We start from the raw sequence: 22,471 nt of genomic DNA on the forward strand, positions 1-22,471 counted from the left end.
GAATCAGATTTCATCCAGATAATATTTTGAAGAGTTCTGAGAACTGGAATGGATTGTCTTCTTTTCTTTGCCCCCATCAAATAACTCTCAACTGTAAAAAGGTAAGCCTATCAAAGTCTCAAAATATTTTAGTATTTTAAGGTCAGATTTTAACAAAATTCTATGCTGTTGTGATTACATATTTACTTAGATGTGGATTACACAGAAATCACTGGACGGGAAAAGGCCAACTCAAACAATTTTCCAGCAACCTTTCCAAGTTAAATCAAAAGAACTGTTCAGGCAACAAAGAGTTCTTTACTTTAGCAACCAATGCTTAACTACCTTAGGGACTACTGACTTAGATTTCTGTTTCCTGGTAGGTTTCTCATAGATGTTGGAAAGATGTTTCTGGAAGGTCAGAAGGATAACCATTAGTTTGTATGTGGCTTTTTCACATTAAATATCTGTTACTCTTATCCTCTTTCTACTTCAGTGAAAGGTTTAGTTGTGTTTGTTTTAGGAACATGATTATTAGAAACTTAGTTACCATTAACTTATTGTCACCAGCATCTAAGCATCTTATCTGCAACTAAAAGTGACTGGAAAAATATGTCTTTTCTGACACTGAAATTGCAAAACTCGTGGAGATAACATTTCCTTTAGTTTTACTTTACTAAATGGTGAAAAACAGAAGCGGGTATCCTGTCTCAGTGGCTAGAACAGGCAACCTCAGCTGAATGAAGTGGTGCCAGAATTTTACCCATGCAGTTCAATCAGAAGGATGACAATTGCTCCATGTATTCATTCCTTGCAACATTTCTTAAGAAAATGATATTTCCCAAATATTTACTTTTGCTTTACTGAAGATTTTCGAATATATTGGAACATTAAGCTGTGCTGAAAGTAATAGAAGGTACAAAAATTGTGATTTCTATGCCACTATTTTTTTACCTCACATTTAAAACTGCTTCATGAAAAGCAGGCAAGAATAAACATTGAAAGAGTAGGTCCAGAGGTATTAGATTGGATGTCCTGTTGTAGTTTAGGAAAAGAAGCAGAATTGCTTCTCATAGGATGAGGTTTATCACATAATTCATTCTCTTGTACCTTTAAAACTGATGCAGATGAACCTTATTAGCCCATCGTGGAAACAAAATTAAGTCCCATGGTTGTTATACAGATGTAGATGGAGAATCCCTATGTGATGCAACTAAAACTCAAAACACCTCAGAGGGAGGTGTCCCTCTGCTTCAGTCCATAACTATCTTTGTATTTATTTACATATATATGTATAAAAATATGTGTCATGGACTCATACCTGTACATATATGTATATATGCACACGCACATACCCGCTGCAGTCCTAAGAACCTAAATTGCTCCTTTTAATAATTTGGGACTTTTTCCCATACTTCCAGGACAAAGAACATAATTGTGGTTTGTTCTCCTAGGAGCTAGAGTGCTGAGATCAGGTTTCCCATTGCCCACTCAAGAAGGATTTACAACCCAGAAAGTGTATAACCATCATTGTATCCCATGTTTCATGTCTCTTCCTTCAACTTTTTGAATTAACTTGTCCAATGTCATTCTTCAGACTTCTTTTTCCTAGAAAAATAAAGAATCACAGTCATAGTGGTACTAGCTTGTACTACAAATATGGGAAAAATCCCACTTCTCACAGTTAAAGAAGACTTTTTAATGAGCTTTACAGAATAAAATTATAGCAGCTAAATACAGCATGTCATATGTACTAGTAAGGACACAAGATGAATATTTGAGGATGCAATCAGAAAAAGTCATTATATTTTATGACACATTCTGCTGAATTACCATGGATGTGTGTCATAGGAATACACACATATATATATTATATACACAGAATTACAGATAATTTGTCATGGCTATTAGGATGCATGACACACTCATGAAAGGATTAATCAATAGACAAATGTTGTTTCCAGTTCTCATAGGGGGAGTTGAGTTTATTTCTCCAGCTCAGCTAGAGATGTGTCATTGTGGTAGCTTATCCCAAGACAAGTCAGTTCTATATTATACATAGAAGTAAAGAACTAACAGAAACTTCCTTTGACTTTCATTAAATACAAAAATATGCTTAAAACCATTCTTTAGCATTCTGAACATAAGCATCTGTATGCTTACTCTAGCAAAGAACCTACATAGATTATGGCAGACAGTTTATGAGACATATGTTTTAAATTGCTTTCAATTCTTACTGTAAATTACTGGAATTATTCTGTATGAATTAAATATAATGTAATACAGATGTTGGATGTGTTAAAATTACTGGTTTAGAGACAGCAGTTTCTGAACACACTCTATCAATGAACCTAATTCATACTCAAGAGTTCTACTGCTTATCAAAAGTAATGGCATCAAACATAACATAGCTATTCAGGAAGAGATAATTTAATGTGTAACTAGTCAACATTTTACACCTAATCAGTCCTTTTGGAAAAGTTTAGGCTTAAAATTAAATATAGTATTCTTCTTTGTCAATAACACTGATATAAAATATGTTGTCCATCAGATTTTTTTTTTGTTGAATTAATTAGTTCAACATTTTATCTACATCTTTCCCTATAAGTAATACAAGCTACTATTCTTCTTTCTGAGCCTAGATCCACTGAAGATTTCCTCTTCTGCATTGTAGTGCACCCTCCCTTTCTATAGAGGCTTAACATGGGCCTTATCTGGGCGGAATTATCTGCCAGGTACTTGCAGAATTGAGCAATAATCCTCCTTTAAATCTCTATAAAGGAAGAAAAGTAGTTAAACAATATGAACAAAGAGATTTACACTCATATTTAAATAGGCAGTCAATTAGGAAATGTATGCTCCTTTAATGAACTGAAAGCTCCTGACATTATTTCTGGGATTAGCATTCTGAAAATGTAATTTTTTAACTTTGCTTAGCTTAAAACCGTGGTACTATGAAAAAAAAGTAATGTTTTACACCAGTTCTAGGTTTGGGTAAGCCACCAAGATGCACATTTTACTAAGTCTTGAATCGTAACCACACTTATTAAAATTCTCTAAACCTGAAGAAATCAACTTCTTTATTTTATGTCTCATATTTAAAGAATCGAAGACAAAGTTTATTAAATTCCCTCCATTAAACTAAGCTCCAGAAGGGCAAATAGCCCAATTATGAACTTAATTTCCACTTGCCTTAGCCCTGTGTCATATCAACCTATTGTTAATTTGGAGTTTGTTTGCTTTGTCACAGGAGTATTCATTCACAGCTTTCTGCCCTACTGAGTGATCCTATTAAAGATAATCCCATTTATTTAATCTCCTTTCTGAACAACTATTTTATCCATAGCTCTCTCTGCCATGGTCCTGGAAGTCTTAGCCTAGTGGGGCTTGCAGTGTAGGTCAGAGATTTCCAGGTGTGCTACTGCTAGGAAAAATGAGATTAGTTGCTCTTTCCTCTTTTCCTCTGTTCTTTCCTGAGGGAGCCCATTAGAAGGAAACAACAGTTTTACTGGCATAGAAAAAAGAATTGTACTTTCATAGACCTGGCTACCTTTGCCCTTACGTTGTCATTGTCATGAGAAGCAACTAAACTGTGAAGCATTTTAAATGAGATTAATAATTGAAAAGTACAGGATCAATGCTGCACTTGTCAACTCAAAAATTACATCATCAAAGGAGAAAATCACCTGCTTGCAAGGCCATATTTTGTTAAAATCTCAGATCCACTTATATTTGTGGGTATATGTTCAGTCTAAAGGTAAATCTCAACATTGAGATATACTGGCAAAAGAAACCATTGGAATTCCTACAAATTATCCTGTGAAATCCTACACACTTGTACCGCAGCAAAGAAAACTTCTGAAATAATTGATGTCTGCTGGCAAGTGCAGCCGGATGCCTCCCCACCACGAAACAGGAAGTCTGTGTTCCTCATGGTGGGATCCCTTGGTAGGTTATTACAGCATCCCAGCCTGCTGGCTCTCTCTTTTCCAGGGAGCTGTGATCTACGAGCTGTGAAACTATCTTGCTATTCATTGTGTTTCCCCCAAAGCTGTGAAAAATTAATGGGCCATACAACAAAATTCGCACGTTCTCCATCTAAGACTCTGATCCTTGCAAATAAATCTTTGCTGCATGGTTAGCTTTGTGCCTCCCTGAGCTCTCATGGTATCAGTGGGATTCTGCATGGGTCCAACACAGCAAGTTCAGGAACAGGACCAAGCCTGGAGCAGCCTCTCTCCAATAAGTCTCACTGTGACACCATAAGAAGTCCACATACTCAGAAAGATGCCTTGCAAGGGTAAGTCTTGGGCCAAAACCTTTTTTTAAACTAATACTTATGTTACTTAGGCTGAAACAAATATTTATGAAAGACTTTGATTATCTTCCAAAATAAAGACTTTTAGGTAGTATTTTAGTTTGCTTTGAGATTTTTATGGCACGAAGCAATGAATGTAGATCATTCCTATATATTTTTTACATTCAAGGAACTTTAGAAACTAGAGATTCTAGAAGTAACTTGAGTCTAGAATTCTTCTAGCCTAGAAGACTATCTAGTGTCTTAATTATTTTAAATACCTACAGATAAAGAATATAACATCAAATACATAAAATAAAATGGAAATACAAGAGAGACTTCAGTTTCAGAGATACTACTACCCATTTATCTGAATTTTCCTTTAATTAATAGGCAGTTATTTTTGTATCTATTGTAAAGGCATTGCAAGACTCAGTTTCAAATATTCTGATAGGAGGTAGGAACAGCACAGTGACTGTGTACTAATGAAAAATGCAGCACAATAATGCTTTTCATATCTATCCAATGGATTGAGCTTTCAAATCTGTCAAAGCAATTCAATAAAGCATGTTAAATACCTAAATACATCTAGTGTCATAATACAATATACCAAACCAAAGAGCTCTCAGCAAAAACAAAGAAAGAAGCAGCAAAGGTGCTATGGGGATTTAACATGTTTCATAATGAGCAAGGGGCTCCATAAACTGGCCAAAAACATGCAGGGATAATTCCTTTGAAATCATTAAATTGTGTCCCTTTTGCACTGAGATTTACTTTAATCCTAAATTCACAGCTACTTTGACACTTTAACAAGTAGAGCATTAGTATGGTCTGAAATGACACAATAGCTTGAATGATTTTTGCTTTGGTATGGGATGCCATTATTAGAACAGAAGAGCTCTTTCGTATCCTTAATTAATTACAGCAAAACATTAAATAATCCATTTATAATTAGTTAGAATATTAAATACTGTGTTGTATTTATCATTAAAGTACCTTTAGCTGTCACATGAAATAGGGTAATGCAATACAAATCAAGCATTTCTGACATCTTAATTAACAAATAATTTGTTAATACAAAACCTATTACAATATTTTCACCTCTCAAATACCACTAACTCATTATTTTAAAGGAAATTAATTTGTTCTGTATTTCAATTAATATTCTAGGCTAATCACCTGATAATGATTTTATTACTGAAAACTGAATCTTTTAAATCTGCTGAAATTTACAGGTAAGGCAGAAAAAAAACCCATTTAACATAGATTGAAGTCTAATTTTTTTTTCTCAGCAGGGCTTCTTCATAGAAATCTTTATGACTGCTTTAGAGTAATGTTTACTATATTTATAAAGAAAATATCAGAAATTATTCCTTTAATAATCCTTTCTTCTAGTTTTCCTAATATTTATTTAGGTTTCCCTACATAAACAGCTTCATCTTTTACCAGATTAAGAAATTCTGATGTCATCTCCTGCATAGGCAAATTTTGAAGATTTAAAATTAATCACATAAGAAGTTGATCATTCCTTGTAACCTAATTGTGTTTTGCCAAGATTTTCTGGTGGAACAACTCTGATTAATCATCTGCTTCTGTTCTCCAGTTCTGCCAGACCTTCTTCCTGGCTAAAAACAAAATTCATAGCAATAATAAAAAAAATAATAATAATTTTGAATGCTACTTTCTGGGTTTTTTCAGCATGTCAAATTTGACCAGCTGTGCTTTCTTCACACATCTGGGGGGAAGACACAGAGTCACAGGAACTTCCAAGCTGTTACTTCAGTGCAGTGCTCACTTTGAGGGGGCCCAAGGGTCATGCTGCAATTGCCTTTCTCTCATTTAGTCTGTTATATTTCAGTAAAATGAACTCCTCAGGCAGTGCAGAGCAAGCAGCATATGACCTCCAGGGCTGCATTGGATAAATTGGAAACTAAATGTTTTTATGTTAGAACTTTTGAGACTGATACCACTGATTTCTCTTCTAGGTAATTCAAAGACAAGGACTGGTAATCCTATTACCTTTGGAAAACCTTATTTCTGCAAGCAAGAAAGGAACTTTATAAGGCCAATTATTCTCAGAGTTTTAGCATATTTGACTACATTTATCTATGAATAGATTTTTTTAATGGATGTTGACATTATGTCTTTTACACTACCAAATTACTTAATGATATGATTTCCATTTTATTTATTATGTCTTTTTCTTAATATTTATAGATGTTGTCTGTTATACAAGCTGAATATAATGTGTCTGACTGTAACACTAAATATGTGAAGTCTAATACTATGGAAAAAGCAAGACATTATGCTGTATTCCTGAATTTCAAATCATCTAACTAAAGAAGTTACATCCAGCTAATACTTCCTGACATAACTGATACATAAACAATCTCAGTGCTTTGTAATTTTTGCAACTGGCATGATATTGAACTCCTATAAGTTCAATAAAAGGCAATGAGTCCAGAACCAGTGAAAATCAGGGAGGGGTACCCAGCACTCAAAATAATATGAATATTTTCTGTGTAATATTTTTTTGAAAGACAACTTTCATTCATTAATCTTGGAACTACATGTGGGATTTCCACTGACACAAACAAAATTCCATGCTGAAGACATAGAGAAGGCATCATCAGGGCTATCTACTCCAAGTAAAGTAATTAATGGCTTCTTTAATTATTGTGCCAGATTTAAGAAAATGTAAGTATACAATATTAGTGATAAAGGACAGGTGGTTTCAATATGATTATGTTTTGATTTGCATCTGAACCTTCTCATATCTAGAAAGCTACTTTTGATACTGATTAAATTATATCAAATAGCTTTACAGGTATCAGTATTGTATTCTGAAAAGTAGTTAAAGGTTGTGGCATGCATTTTGAAAGATGAGAAAGTAATTTACCTGGAATAATACAACAAATAATTTCAAGAACTAAGGACAAAGGTTAACAATCTCAGTTGTTAATCATCTTCTCTACCGTGGCAAAGATACTTTCAACAGAAAAAAAAAAAGGCCATTACTACTTATAACAAGTCCAACAGTTATGCGTTTTTGATTAAATAATTCAGCTTACTGAATTAGCCAATAGTCTTCAAGTTTATAGCTGAAAGGATCTTGTTTGTTATCTACATAGAGTAGGTGAAGAGCCAATGGGTCACTTTCCAGACTAGAAAAGCAAATACCATTACCATTTTTGAAATCTATCCAAGATCCAAGTGGTTATAGACTAGTTGGTAGACTGTAATAGTTGGCCTGCTGCTGAACTGAACAGGATACCTGGTCTAGACATTTAGGCGCAGATGACAGAATCCTAAATTATGTTCTGCTTGTATGTACATTGCATATTTCATACACTTAAACTGCCTAAGTAGACTTCAGTAAGAAAAATGCTAGGACAATTCATAAATTTTTTCAAGGAAATCAGTTTTTATAGCTCTTTCTTTTAAATTTTAATTATAAAATTACTTTATTTCATGTCAATTTTTAAGGAGTAAGGTTTAATGCCACAGCAATAAACTTCAGAAGTCAAGTTGTTTTTATCTTCTACTAGCATACTGTAATCTCTGCTAAATCCAGTTCTCCCTTCTCTCAGCACAGAACATCTGATCTTCAGCTGAAGATTTTCACTGGAGTCAGGAAGACCTAATTACTAATCTGACCTCTCCAGCAGAGACAGAGGAGAAAGAGTAACTTGGGATCTCTTTCCTCACAGAGAATTTAATTTGTGCATTACATGGGATTGTAACACTCCTGCAGTTAGTTTGATAACACCAAATATTTTATCAAATATTCAATATAAACAATAGCTGAGTAACAACTTCATAGTAGTTGTTGTCCAGGACATTTATTCATGACTGGATACCCACAATGATCTAATGAAAACAGAATTTTCATATGAGGACATATGATAAACCTTATTTATAAACCTTATTTTCTATAAGAAAAGGAGGAAAATGTGTTGGCCTCCATGTACTCTACTGCACACTGAAACCATAGATGCAGTGCTTGGCAGCAGATAGATAAAACAGTGGAGTAGCTAGCAGCACCACAAATTTGGTTGCTATCAATAGCACATGTCTGGGGATTCTAAATACGATCCTAACATGTTTTCTTCCAGCTAGAATTATGACCTAAAGTTAACTCAGCTTCATTATTTTATATTCATTATTTTAACTCAGATTTTCACATTTGTCAAAACTCCAATTGCAAACTAAATCTGGAAGGAAAAAAGAGGACCAAAAAGGAGACAGGTAGAGGTGGTATCTCATAAAATCTTTGTTTGTCAGGTGAAGAATTAGATAATTCTCATTCACTTTATTTTTGCCATGTCAGTATTTCCCACAAGAGGCTTAATAATTGCAAAGGGGATGTTGTGGTTTCTTCCTTAGAGATATTAAAAAACTGTCAGGATTCCACAGTGACTGACTGTGGCCTCACTGAGTTAGGGAGAGGCCTTGATAAGCTTTTGAGGGAGCCCTGCTGTATTCTGTGAATTGGGAGGCTTGGATTAGATGCCCTCCAAAGATGTGTACACAGCCCTGAGTTTAATGTCCATGAGGCCAAAGGGAAGAGTAAACATGAAGCAAGTAAATGAATGTTAACCCTTCAAATAAAACAAAATGACAACAAGCCAACTTGCAAACTCAAAAACCAAACCATGCCAAGGCAATCTCTTTTCTTCCTCACACACATAATAGCCTCCTGAGAAAAGGAAAGTACTAACCACATGTATCAGGTTTGTCCAGGAAAGCTTTTGATAAAGTTGCACATAACATTACACACACCTGCAGAAGCATGAGCCAGAAGAAAACAGCACTGGGTAATGCCAAAATGGCTATCATTATTAATAGCACATTATCAACACAGCTGCCTTGAGCACAGTTTCACATATGTTTTTTAAAACTTTACTCCACCATTACTCAGATTTTGAGGGGGGATTGTGGGGAAAACCCCATGTATGTTTATTAGATATAAACCAAAATGAAAGAAAGAATAAGCATGCTAGAGTACAGTATCTGAAAATAAATTTATAAATTCCAAGTCCAGGTCTGAAAGGTACTACTTAGTTATATGAGTCTATCATCCTTGTAAACTCACAATTTCTTATAGGTAGAAGAGTTTAATATCTGTTTAGATAGAGATATATTTATTTGTATATATTTATGTGTATATAGATACCTATATGGGTATATGTGCACACAGATAGATGTGTGTAAAAACATATTTCTATGCTGTGTTTATTTGTGTGTATGTACTTAAACATCAGCTAAGACAGGTGAAAAATAACATCATGGACAAGATCCCCCCAGGGAGGAACAGAAATTATTTCATTCCATGGGATCTTCTGAACAGGAGTCAAATCAATACTTTAGGAAGTTTTGACAACCTGCAAGGTCCCTTAATAGAGTTATTGGCAATGTCTCATTGGAAGAGGAAAAGCTATGATAGATCTGGTAGGCATTTGACCTTTCTGCTGAACAGATCATTACTATCAAGTAAGATTAAGAGTGGTTTCCTGTTCTAGTCTGACTTGAAGCTTAACCACACCAGGGAAGATCATATACTGCAGGAATTGATTTACTGTTGGAAACAAAAACATAGTGGAAACAGTAATGTAGAACAAAATTGAATTCCCCAGCCCTCCACCCAAATGAAAAGAATAGAAACACTTGTGAACATGCTTGCAGCATTTTCATAGCAATAAACTAACTAAATAAAAAGCATTTTAAAAATAATATACTGAAATAATTTGGCATCTACATACACAGATATTTAAAAATAATTTTTCCTAATTTTCATTCTAATGAAAATCTTATAAACCCAGTAATCCTCCCATACTATTGTTCTGCAACAAGTACAAAGACATTCCCTAGAATTACGCTCTGACAAGAAAAAAACCCAAACAACATCAAAGCCAAATTTAAAAACTCAGGGAGTCAATCAAAGTATTGCTATGGCAAAATATAATATATATTCCTCAATTCTTGTTTCTAGTTTGTAGAATTTTGTTTATCAATATTATCCATTGCTTTAGAATTATCAGTTATGTTCTTCAATAGAGAAAAGGGTGTGCATTTCCAAATGTCAACAGTAAGCAGCAGCAGATGGATGGAAAAATAGGAGAAGCTTACTTAGAGATTTCTGTGATTTGTACTTCATGTTACAGACTCTGCGAGTAATACAACCATGAAAGTGGAGAGGTTATCCAGAATGACAGAGTTAAATTACTGAAAAAGGTTTTGCCAATTTACACGTGTAACTCTTATTTAGATGCTGATACCAGCAAAAGGAAGTGAAGCAACAGGTCATGATAGCACAGAGCTTGAGGGACAGTGTGGGTGTTAAAGGAGAGGAGATTGATCCTTTTCCAGAGTTCTCAGTTTTATACTCTGAAAAGTAAACAAGCAACTTGTGAGATTCATTTTGAAAGTGTTTCAGTTTTACTCTGTGCTGTACTGCCTTCAGCTATGAAATCTATGATTTTTTTTATGGCTGATTCATCTACAAATCAATCCTGTAAAAACCAAATGACATGCACAGACTGACTGCACCACCTGCAGCATCTGAAAAGCTTCCTTAGCCTGTCTGTAAACATGACATCCATTCCTTAAACAAGTCCAGGAGCTCCATCACAGAAACAAGGCACTTGATTATTCACAGCTTGTTTTTCTTAGGATAATCAGAGCCTGGTGAGAAGTCAGGTCAGTTGGACAAACACTGCAATTTTTTCATGTTACTGTATGTCCTTGGATTCCTTTCCTATGGACCAATACAATAAACGGTCATAAATACAAAAAAAGGTCATGTTATCTTCCTTGAATCTTATCATCTTGACACTACCCAGGAGGGTAATCATCTGTTATATACATGAAAATCAGTTAAAAAAACAGAAAGGAAGATTATTTTTCAATATTCAAAATGACAAGTGAGTCCTAGCTTTTACTTTAGTAAGACAGCTATCATATGGACTAAATGGTTTGGCAATACTTGGTATTTTTACTGCACAGAAATTCACTCAGCCTTTCAGATAGAAAAAGCTATGGCATGAATGTAAAAGAAAACCTCAAACAAGATAGTCGTATTCTGCTCGAGAGGGATGGTCAGTATGGCCTGGCTAACTTTGCTTAGTCACTGTAGAAAATGCTGCTGGGAGGAATGCTAGCAGTGGGGGCTGCCGATAGGTAAAAAAATGTTGGGAGGGATTAAGTATTTTCACAGAAGTATAGAAATTCAGTGAAATAGCCAAACACTTAAGACAGCTGTTGCAAATGTCTGTCCTCGGGGAAGAAGTTTTCTCAGCACTACCTAAAGTACAAGACTGTTACGAGATGAAAACAAGAGTGCTCGGAATTGCTTACCAGCTGGCAGTGCACCATATTTATGAGTCCACAAGAGGCACAACTGAAACAGATAAAAAACTATCATGTTTAAGTACTGAAGACTGCCAGTCACCTGTATGATTCTTTCTGCAAAAAGAAAGTGTAAATTATTTATTAATTGTGTGATACATTACTTGTTCTATAGTTAATAGCAGGTAATACTGGCACGTTAAAGAGTTTCATGAGGCAAGTATTGATATGAAAGACATCTATAAATTATTAAAGAATTATATCTGAAATAAATGGAAATGAAAGACCACATGTCAAAGCCTACTTCTGATTATAGAAGTTCACAACCTGAAAACCAGAAAGCATCAAATAACATTAAAAGGTCCACTTGAGGACTATATTCAGAAACTTAACAATACAGTCTATAAAAATTTTGTGCTTCTTTTAGCACTTGTGTGAAAAAGCCAATGAAATAAAAAAGACATGATGTGCTGATGCAACCCTGTAAATTTTAGGCAACTGAATTGCACCCACCTACTGAGGAAAAATCAGCAAAAGTTTTCTTGTCCACTTGACACTGAATTTTTAACAAGTTAGCATAGGTAACACATGGTAATTTATGAAATACTTAGTTCAGCTACTGCCTACATGTGCAAGTTTAAGATCAACCTGTGAACTTGTATGTGAAACAAATACTAAACTAAATTCTACCCTAATTACAAGTTTTTGTTTTTCTCTTTTCAAACAACTTCATTTTTTTATTCTTTCTGCTATTAAGGGATACAAGACAGTAAAAGAATTTTTAGTATTAGCACTCATAAATAAATTCACATAAGAAAAAGAAAACATTATTGGCAACATAGATCTAGGCAGTTTCTTGAATCAAAATTAAATTGATTACAAAGCATTTACCAAAGAGAAATAGAAAATAACACAACCTAAAGAAATAAAACATTCTACATTAATTACCAGCAGTAAATTGCAAAGAGGAAGTTGGATTCCCAAAAATGTGGGTAACCTTGCCAAGAGGAGCAGCTCTTAGCAGGTGTATCAGGTTTATACATTGCAAGTACCTCTGAAGTACTAAGGACACAAGATCTCTGTTTCTTTTCTTAAGAGGGGTAGCATGTCAAGGCACTGAGAGAAACTACACATCCCTGTATGGGAACTGTAATATGCTGCTGTACCAGCAAAGCTTTCTGAAAGGTACAATACTAAATGTACATTATATGTACATTCTATTCTGGAATATTTTAATTATCTCTCAAAAATCAAATTATTCATTTATTTTAATGCCAGAATAACTGCAGACAGTTCATCATTAAGTATTCTGTATGCAAGGTCTTTTCTGGGCAGCTGTATCAATGTTGTTGAAGCAGAGCCTATTTGTGTAAGTAAGTGAATATGCCATACGGATAGAACTTAGTCACTGGTAAAAGAGGTCACTAGGTACATCACTACAGATCACTGCAGATCATAAATTACTTCAGCCAAATCCTGAAGGGCTGTCCTGGTGTGCATCAGCCAGCCAGCCAAGGGATGGGATTGTCCCGCTCTGCTCTGCACTGGGGCTGCCTCATGGGGAGTGCTGGGGGCAGTTTTGGTGCCACAATATTAAAAAAAACATTAAGTTATAGGACAGTATTCAAAGGAGGGCCATGAAAAAGGTGAAGGGCCTTGAAGGGATGCTATATGAGGAGTGGATGAGGTCACTTGGTCTGCTCAGGCTGGGCAAGAGGAGGGTGAGGAGACCCATTGCACTTACAACTTCCTTGTGAGAGGAAGAGGAGGAGCAGGTGCTGATCTCTTCTTTGTGGTGACCAGTGACAGGATCTGAGGGAATGGCCTGGACTTGTGTGGGAGGAGGTGTAGGCTGGATATGAGAAAATGGTTTTGTAACCAGAAAAAAACACTGGGGACTGGAACAGGCTGTGATAGGGAAGTGATCACAGCACAGTCCAGCAGAGTTCAAGGCACATGCTGTGATTCTTGGGGATGGCCCCATCCAAGGCTGAGAGATGACCTCTATGATCCTTGAGGGTCCTTCCAAGGCATCACATTCTGTGATTCTCTGATTCTGTAATTGTTTCAAGGCCCTTTTTTCTGCTGACCTATTGCAGTAGTCTACCATGGCTGTATTTAGATGGTATCTTATGATTAAATCATTCTCTGTTTCAAACTTGTGACTCAGATACCTGTTTTCTTCTTTCTAACTGCTTAAGAGGTACCTTGCTACATTGTTGATACCACAAAGTGTTCATTAACAGCCACCTGCCTCAGACATTTTTAAGAACATTTTCTTAAAATGGCATTGCTAGAGACTGCCTGTATCATGACCCAAAATTATCCTATTACTGAAAAGTCCTTCTGTTATAAAAATTGTTTGTGTGTGTTACAACAATCAGAGTTCTTATACTGTTTGAAATTGTTTATATTAAATAACAAAAGGAGTTGCAAAGACATGATTGCATGGGGTGCTTTTCTTCCACTCACTTAACTGGCTGTAATGATAGAGGCCAAAAAATATAAAAGGATAAAGCTGAAATATACTGGAATTGGAGTGAATATGGAATAAAAAACGCAACCTTTTATGTGAACACTGTCAAAACCTTTCTATGTTTTACAGATGCAGAGGAAATGTCAGTGAAAGGAGTGAAACTGAAGTATTAGGCTAATACTCCATCTCCTGCCAAAAAACCCCAAACCAAACCAGAAAAAAACCAAAACAACAAAACTCCACAAAACCAAAAACCACAGAACCCTCCCCATAACCTGTTAGTCTCATTGGACTATTACTCTGCACATGAAATAATCTTTTAAATGTCTTAAAGATGTCAACTAAATACCTCATCAATAAAGATGGAAGAACCTTGCCATGAACTTGCAGAGGCATTGACTGTGTGGTCTGTACTCTGAAATATTTTCTCTATGTATTAGTAACTTGCATGATTTATATACCAGTTCTAGAAATCTTAAACACTGCTACCACCTGCTGGTTAGTTTACATTTGTATCTACTAGCTCATCAGCAAATAAGAAAGGAGAAAAGGAGGAAAAGCATATTCTGAAATGCCTTTCAAAAATAATTTTGCTTTGCTATTCCATCAACATTATCTAATTAATCTCTTTATGTTGTCATAGATGAAAAATTTTAGCGTCTAAGTTGAAAAATCTTGTTATTTGAAGAGTCACTTATAGTAAGAGTGGCCTATTATCTTGCTTTTCTCCATTTTCACTTTTATTTCCTATAATACACTTTGTAACTAGGTCAGTGTTGTCTGCTGTGTAGAAAAAATAAATATATCAGTACTCCATACTACTCTTTTACCAGATGAGACAGTGTTAAATTCATTGTTATGGTGTCTGTAGATCAAAAAAGAAAAATAAAAAATGTCTCTTGAAAAAGTTGAAATAATTGTCAGCAGCATTTCCTTTGCATTAAAGAGACAGACACACAGTAGTTATCATGACAACTGAACTTTGCAGGGTTATGCCAGAAAAAGTTCTTATCCCTTAATGTTAATTAAAGTAAATGGTGACAATATAATCCCATGTTTATAATTTACAGCATCTGCCTTAGCAATTAGCAATTCATACTGAAAAGAAGACACTACAATCACTGAAAAGTATACTTGTTTCATTAGAGAAATGCTGAAAATCTCTCCTAAAATGATTTCTAATAAAATGTGTATCAAAAAGTTCAGGTAAATATCCAAATAAGAGGAATAGAATTCCGTGTTTAATTATCTGCTTGGAAAAAACCCAGCCAGTGTCATCCAGCAGTGAAATCCACAGGCAAAAAGAACAATGAGGAGGCTAAGACAAGATACCTGGATCAGGATCTGTTCTTTTTCACATTTCCTTTATTTTCAAAGCTATGATTATGGTCCAACCCAGATTACTGCTTCAGATCAGAATACCCCTAGATTTCAGGCACTCTTTGCTGACTCCAGCAATTTTTAAATGAGGTATTTGGTCAAAAACTGGGAAAATTACAACCAGGGATAGTGATGTGTATTTGTCTAGTTTGTCACTGAAGAGCTGTATTGCTGCATATAAAATAATTTCTTGGTAACATTAAATTCTTCTGTAACTTTTTCCAGAATTCTGTGAAAATTTCAAGATTTTGGTATTTTCCTCAGGTTGGAGTGAGATGTTAGGTTAGTTCCAAAATAGAGCTAATTTTTTTTTTTTTTTTAGTTTTATTCCCCATGTTTTATAATGTTAGTGTTCAGCACAAAATACAAGAAAGTCTCTGTGCAATATTCTAAATTGTCTAATGCTTGTGTATTCTACAGTGAAAATTCATTAATTAATACTAGCCAAGTCTTGCTGAGTTATAACCAAGAACAGAATCCAAGGCTTTAGTTTTAGATCAAAGTGGGAACTTTTGCCATTATATTCTTTCTTAATTTATCATTCCATCAAAAAAGCCTAGACCTGAGTTACAGAAAAAGGTGCATTTAAATGTTACATTTCCAAAATATTTAAGTGCCTCTTTTATTTTACCCCTTTCAATATTAGTTTTGGTGAGAAGAGAAGCAATCAGACAACCAAAAAGAAAAGACAAAAAAAAAATACAATTTTTGCTGTCATCCTGCCAGCTGGGTTGAAAGCAAGATATGCTAGCAACATCATAAAAATATCTCACTACATTTTTAATATTTCTAGACCATTTTGTGTGCTAGATAGCTTTGACCAATCATCCCTTTTTTTTTAGTGCTTATGTATTTTGGTTGCATTAGTCAGTATTATGCCATGCTGTTCAGATAGGTTCTGAAATTGAATACATTTACCCTACATTTCCTAAAATCACCAAATCTTTATAGTGATAAAGGAACAAAAGTGCCTTTAGCCACTGAATATTCCTGTCTAGCCAGAGTAGTTGAATTAAAATTACTACTAAATAGAGAGAAGAAAAGAGGAATAACAAGGTGTAATGTATAACATTACTACAAAACCTGTTAGAATTACCTGCATTGGCTTATTTCTGCTCCTGTTGATGTCTGAGGGGCAAAAAAGGCCACAGGTAGGAACTTTCAAAGATTCTGTCCTAAGGGTTCATAAACACTTATAACATCCTGACCAGGCCTTTTCTTTCCTCCTTTATCGATGCTAGTTCCAGGGTAAGAGTTAGTGTATGCAGTTACCATGTTAAAAATATTTTTGTTATGTTTTGATAATATGTGGCAGTGCTGAACCTAAAACTGGAAGTTTCCTTTCTTATATCCACACAGATGTCCTACTGTGGGATCTAGCAACACGTGGTTTACATGGGAACACCAGTCACTGTCATTTTGTGTGCTGAACAGAACAAGCTCCAAGAAGCAAAACCTTAAAAATCTGGAAAAGTTGTTCCACTGCATCAGTTGTTCCACATCTGGCTCTTTCCAAATATTTCCTGAGGTTGCTACTATGCATACTAACTAACGAACTTCTTAGCTGAGCATGTTCAGGGTGGTTTTCATATTCTATAGCTGGAAAAGAATTCAAGCCCCAGAACTTTAACAAGAGTTGGATTGTTTAGACTTGTGTATCAAAGTGACTTTAGAAATAAACTTGGCATATAAATGGTTCTATTTTATTTCTAACGACATCTCAACATCTGATTTATTTCTTCAAATAAATTTATTTTGGCACAATTTGCACATATCTGAAAACCACCATGTAATTTGGCACAAGGCTACACATTTGGCAGCCTCTACTTAAGAAAGGTCCAGAACAAGAACCATGTCACAAGTCAGCACTGAGGCACATCAGGCGAGTTGCATGGGGAGGATTTCAGAGTGGTTGCTTGCACCATGTCAGATAAAAGCCATTGCTATTGTTTTTTTTCTTTCAGGAGCATTGAAGTCATGTAGAAAATATATGTGTGTCTATCCAAGCCTTTCTCACTCCATTCAGAGTGCCCCTCCCTATCTCAAGCTCGCTTAAGACCTAGAATTTTTCATGTCCCAGAAGACATTTTCAGAGTTGTAACCTTCAGCATATAGGCCTGTAAAAGTATTTTTATTTACAAGTAGTCAATACAATAATTTCGGACATTCAGGCTTTTGACATTTTCTTTGGGCATCCATCACAGATTATGCATACACTGAATAAAGTCCTACCTCACAGTCATTTTGGAAGTTATGTCCAGCAAAAGTTTGCATGACGTAAAATAAATTCCATTTCAAATGGAAAAAAAATAATCTCTTCTGTGTATTTATTACCTTAGTGTGCAGAAGGGAAAAGTGAAAAAAAAAAACTCCAAAGAACCCCCCCCAAAATACAAACAAACAAACAAAAAAACCCCTAAAATCTAAAAACAACAATCTCACAAGCATTTAAATTCTATAGATGATTAAAAGTTCTAGAATTACAACTAATTAACTTCATATTCCTATTTGAGGAAGGAGCAAAATGGTGATCCAACTGGTTGGCTCTAACCCACTTATTCCGAAGGAAAGCACTTTTTAATGAGACCCCTGAATCTTCGTACTGATACTGTGGTCAGTGGCAACATTACCGAAATTCTGCACACCTTTTAAAAGAGATGGGATTTTGAAAAGGATAGGTGAAGGACATGGAAATGAAACCTTCTATCTGTGTTTCAGTGGAGATTCTGGATGCTGCTGAGTATGTGAGATAAGGAGGGGAGGTGTCCCCCAAAGCACCTGAACATATGACTTGAACATTCCTCTCAAGAGGTTTAGTAAGTGACATTTTCATTTCCACATCTTTGATACATCTTTGAAAGAGGAGAACTCCCTTGAGGGCCAATTGGATGAGCTTGAAAGTGCAGTGTTCACCTGGAAAACTTGCATGAAAATTACCACATTATCTACATTATATATTCTCCACTAATATTGTCTGCTATTATTTCAGTGGAGAGACCACAAGTAGACCACACTAAGCCATCTGGAATTAGGGACCTGTATCTCTCCTGTCCCTTTGTAAATTCTATTTATCTTAGAAAATGTTATGCACAGAAGTATACCTCTGTCAAGATATTTCTGCATTTCCTCCAGAAAAAAAAAATCTTGCCAATTATTAACCTCTAAGGAGGGAGTGATACTCAGTGAGAAAGATGAAAGGCAACATGAAGGCCTATTCCTGCACCTTCTGCTTATTCTGGAGAAGGTGCTTGATATTTCATGGACTTTCTCACAAGGTGGGATTTCTATTCCATTGTCTGCATAGACTTTATAGGAAAGAATGTCTTACCTTTCTCAATCAATCAGTGTAAATTGAAAGTATGGGCTTCTTAAATGCTCCTAGAGAAGCTGGTTGCCTTTGATAATTAGTGAGTGGTTCCTTATCAGTGCAGGGAATGGGAAAGCAGCTTATCTTAATCCAGCTCAGTAACTTCAGGGGAACTTTTTTTTAAGATAAATCAGTCTTTAAAGGAAAAGCACGATAAATAAAAATTATAATTCCTACACATGCCACTTTTACGAAACTGTTTTGAAAGATTTCTCATGTTTATCTGGTCAAAACAAGATTGTTTAATAAAGTATGTTAATTTTTTAATCACACTCTTAAATAAAAACTCTAATCCTACCAGCTGCTTCCAGAAGAGGGTTTTATTCCTTAGACCATTTAATTCCTGAATCTTTTAAACAGATCTAAAAGCTTTCTGTCCCGACTTCTGGACTTCTCTCCAAAGAGCTATGTTTAAAAATTTGTTCATTTTACTCTTGTCAGTACTCCACCACTGCCTTCAATGATGTGGGTTTGTTTTTTAATTCTTTGATATTGGGCATATCCTCCATCTTCAAGAAGACCACAGAGATGTTTTTTCAATCAAATACTTACATCTGAATCTTTTGCTGAAGCAGGACATGTTGTGTAAGATGCTTCATAAGGTACTTTATTTCAAAAAGCCATCTTCCTGATAATACTTTCATCTTGGGAACTAACATATTTGGGGATGTGGTCTAGTTGGTATTTTCTAAACACATATGAAATACAAATTGGTATTTCATTAACTATGTCTTTCTCCAAGTTTTAAAAACCATTTAGCTGTGTGGGTTTTTTTTGTAAGAAGAGAAAATCAATAAGGATGTACATAAAAATGTGCTTTTTCATGTGATCTTTCTATAGTAAAGAAGGTTGCTTTTAAGGAAAAAGTACATAATACTATAGTAAATTCATGTGAAAAAGCAAGTAACATGAAATATTCTATAATTCTACAATTTTAAACTGAAAAGTAGAACTCAAGATAATCTTCTGAAATACCCCTAAGACCTTCCACTCCTTTAACTGTAGTCATTAGAGGATGCTTGCAACTCCTCTGAAACGTCCCATTCTTATTTCAGTGTAAATATAGCCTGTTACTGAATACTAAAGAATAACCACCTGCTTGATATATTTCTCCTGAGACAAAAGAAGTATCTGACCTTTATTGGAATAGTATGCATCAAGCTTACTAGAAATTGTTAAAATAGAGAAGTCATGGGAATTTTGTGAAGTTTGTGCCAAGTAGTCTTTAATAGTTACCACTAGAAAACTATAAACAATAGAAAGCAGCAACAACTGATGCCTATATATTCCTGTGTTCAGTTACCTCACATTAGCAAAAACTCACTTCAAATTTAGAGATTCCATTCTTTATCCGTGGAAGACCATGTCGTTTGTACCTGTCCCTCACAATACCACTTACCTGTGGCATGTGCCTTTGGTTTAAGCAGATCACCAGAATTCTCTTGATGAAAACATTCAGATGTTTGACTGATACTGCGTCAAGAAGTTATCCCAGATAAAGGGCAAGACAAAGCTCTTAATGTAGTGGGATATTTCTGTGTGAAAGAAACTTCTCAGCAAAAAGAGGTGTGCAAATGCAAGATTCACGAGTACTCATTGTCCCCACATAAAAATAACTTAAGCTTCTTTAATGTTTTTCTCAGCGAGATTTGCAGCCAAAATTATACCTTAAATCACCTTTTAACCACAGCTGTTAGATGAAGGCTTAAAACATTAACTTCTGAGTAACTTTCAGAGACAACATACCCCAGGCTCCTTCTCGCATAATTTCCCTTTCTCTGTAGAAAATCTTTCTTGAGTTCCTATCTCATCCATGTCACCATGAAAGTAAGGATAAAGTTTTAGCTCATTTTTTCTAGACTAAATTAAAGGAGGGATTATTATTGCAATGTGGATGGCCTGATCCTTGTCAGTGATTACAAAAGAAATAGATGCTCTGGGATCTGACGTCCAAAAGTCAGATCTGTGGCAGACAGGTGGCTGCTAGTACAAGGTACTCAGTCAGGTCTCTCATTCAGCAGAGACCAGATACATAAATGTACACTGTACAACAATTAATGTGTTATGCCTTAAAGGATCTGTCCTGATTTTTTTCCCACACACTTTTATTGTTCTCTCAAGAAACCAAGCATAATTGCCATCAGTGTATCAATTCAGTCACTATTCAAATGGAAAAGCTTTCCTTTAGACAACTTTGACACAGACTCTTAAAACAGGGAGGAAATAAACACCAGGACAGTTTAATAAGGCTCGCTTGTTTATATTTGTAGCTTTTTCTTTAGAAAATGTCTCCATTTATCAGTTATCAGTCATGGTACACAGGTAGATATTTAAATTGTTTTGTGGCCTCTGAAATGCATAAAGCAATTAAGGTGCTCCACATTTCTCCATTTCTGTTTACTGACAGCATCTTGGCAATGAATATGTTGTTTTCCATTGATATTTCTTTGCTAAGTCATAAGTTAAAAGCTTCTTGGCTATATTTCCCTGTAACAAATTTTCCAGAGAGAATCTCATCTATTTTCTAGTGAAGGCCAAGCAGGGTAGTAACAAAAACTAGGTTTTTCCTAGATTTTTAATTTCCAGTTTATCTTCCATTTGGAAAATCAGTATCTTATTATTAAAAAACAAAACAAAACAAAACAATACAAAACAAAACAAAAAAAAACACTAACAAATTAAAAAAAAAAAAAAACACAGAAAATCAAATCAACACAAGATAACAGACAGAGCTCATAAAGAACTTAAAAGTAAGATTTTCTCCAAAAGTTAATAACAGCCTATTTCTTTGAACTACTATGTGCTATCAGATTCTACATCTTTTTCCAGGAAAATAAAAAGTGTAAAAGTAAACTAACATTAGGGGAGAATTTAAGTACTGATCTTCTCCATGGGAAGTTCAGTGTTTTCAGAAATCATGCTATTACATCAAACACACTCACATGTTTACCACTGTACCTCACATCAGAGCTATGAATCTGGCCTTTTTGGCATGTTCAGCTATAAAGATGCCCACATTAAGGTCCCAAATGAAAACGCCTACAAATCACACTAGTTCATTTTTAAATATGGATGTTTTGTAACCCTGGGCTGATTATACCTCCAGGGGTTAAATATATCCTGTAAAAGCACTGTCTTCTGAATAGAAGTTTGCTTGTGAAGCATTGCCCAATTGTACTTTGATCATCTCTTCACCTTTTCAGCATTTAATGCCTTCCAAAGTACTGCATGTGCCTGTTTCCAGAGTATCCTGCTCACAGGGTTACTGATTAACTTACGAGTCCATTTAAAAGATTATCCTGAGACCACATACCTTCAAGGCCCTTGTGGCTTTTGTTAGCAGAATGTGCTTTGCCTTCAAATATAACAATCCAGCTGTGGTTGATTATGCAGCTCTGAGCACATTGTTTTTTATTTCTGGAAGTGTGTGAAAAATAGTTAATTGTCCATTATATATATAGATTTAATATATTGCAGCAACAATTGGTTGATGCAACTCCTGTTATCTTATCTTTAAACAAAAAATAACTGCTTTTTAGATGTGTGGGCAGCCTAGATCTCCATTACTAAAAGAACATAATATATTAATTAAATTTTGGATCATAATCTGTACATTACACACAGA

The 22,471-nt window shown here is 35.0% G+C and overlaps 1 long non-coding RNA gene across 8 annotated transcripts in view; it reads left to right on the forward strand.

The window, feature by feature from the left end:
• LOC146763906 (uncharacterized) overlaps positions 1-18,053 on the forward strand; it is an 89,623-nt gene extending 71,570 nt beyond the window's left edge. The window contains exons 3-5 of one of the 8 annotated variants that reach the window (XR_014951560.1): positions 8-4,279; positions 5,447-5,511; positions 6,262-18,053. This is a non-coding gene — a long non-coding RNA (uncharacterized LOC146763906). Of the gene's footprint in view, position 1 lies in introns of all 8 variants that reach the window. The other 7 variants (XR_014951559.1, XR_014951558.1, XR_014951563.1 and 4 more) reach the window with 7 other exon arrangements.
• Positions 18,054-22,471: the final 4,418 nt, after the last annotated feature.

This window comes from Lonchura striata, chromosome Z, assembly GCF_050655825.1.
Source record: "Lonchura striata isolate lonStrDom1 chromosome Z, ASM5065582v1, whole genome shotgun sequence".
Taxonomy (NCBI): Eukaryota; Metazoa; Chordata; class Aves; order Passeriformes; family Estrildidae; genus Lonchura; species Lonchura striata.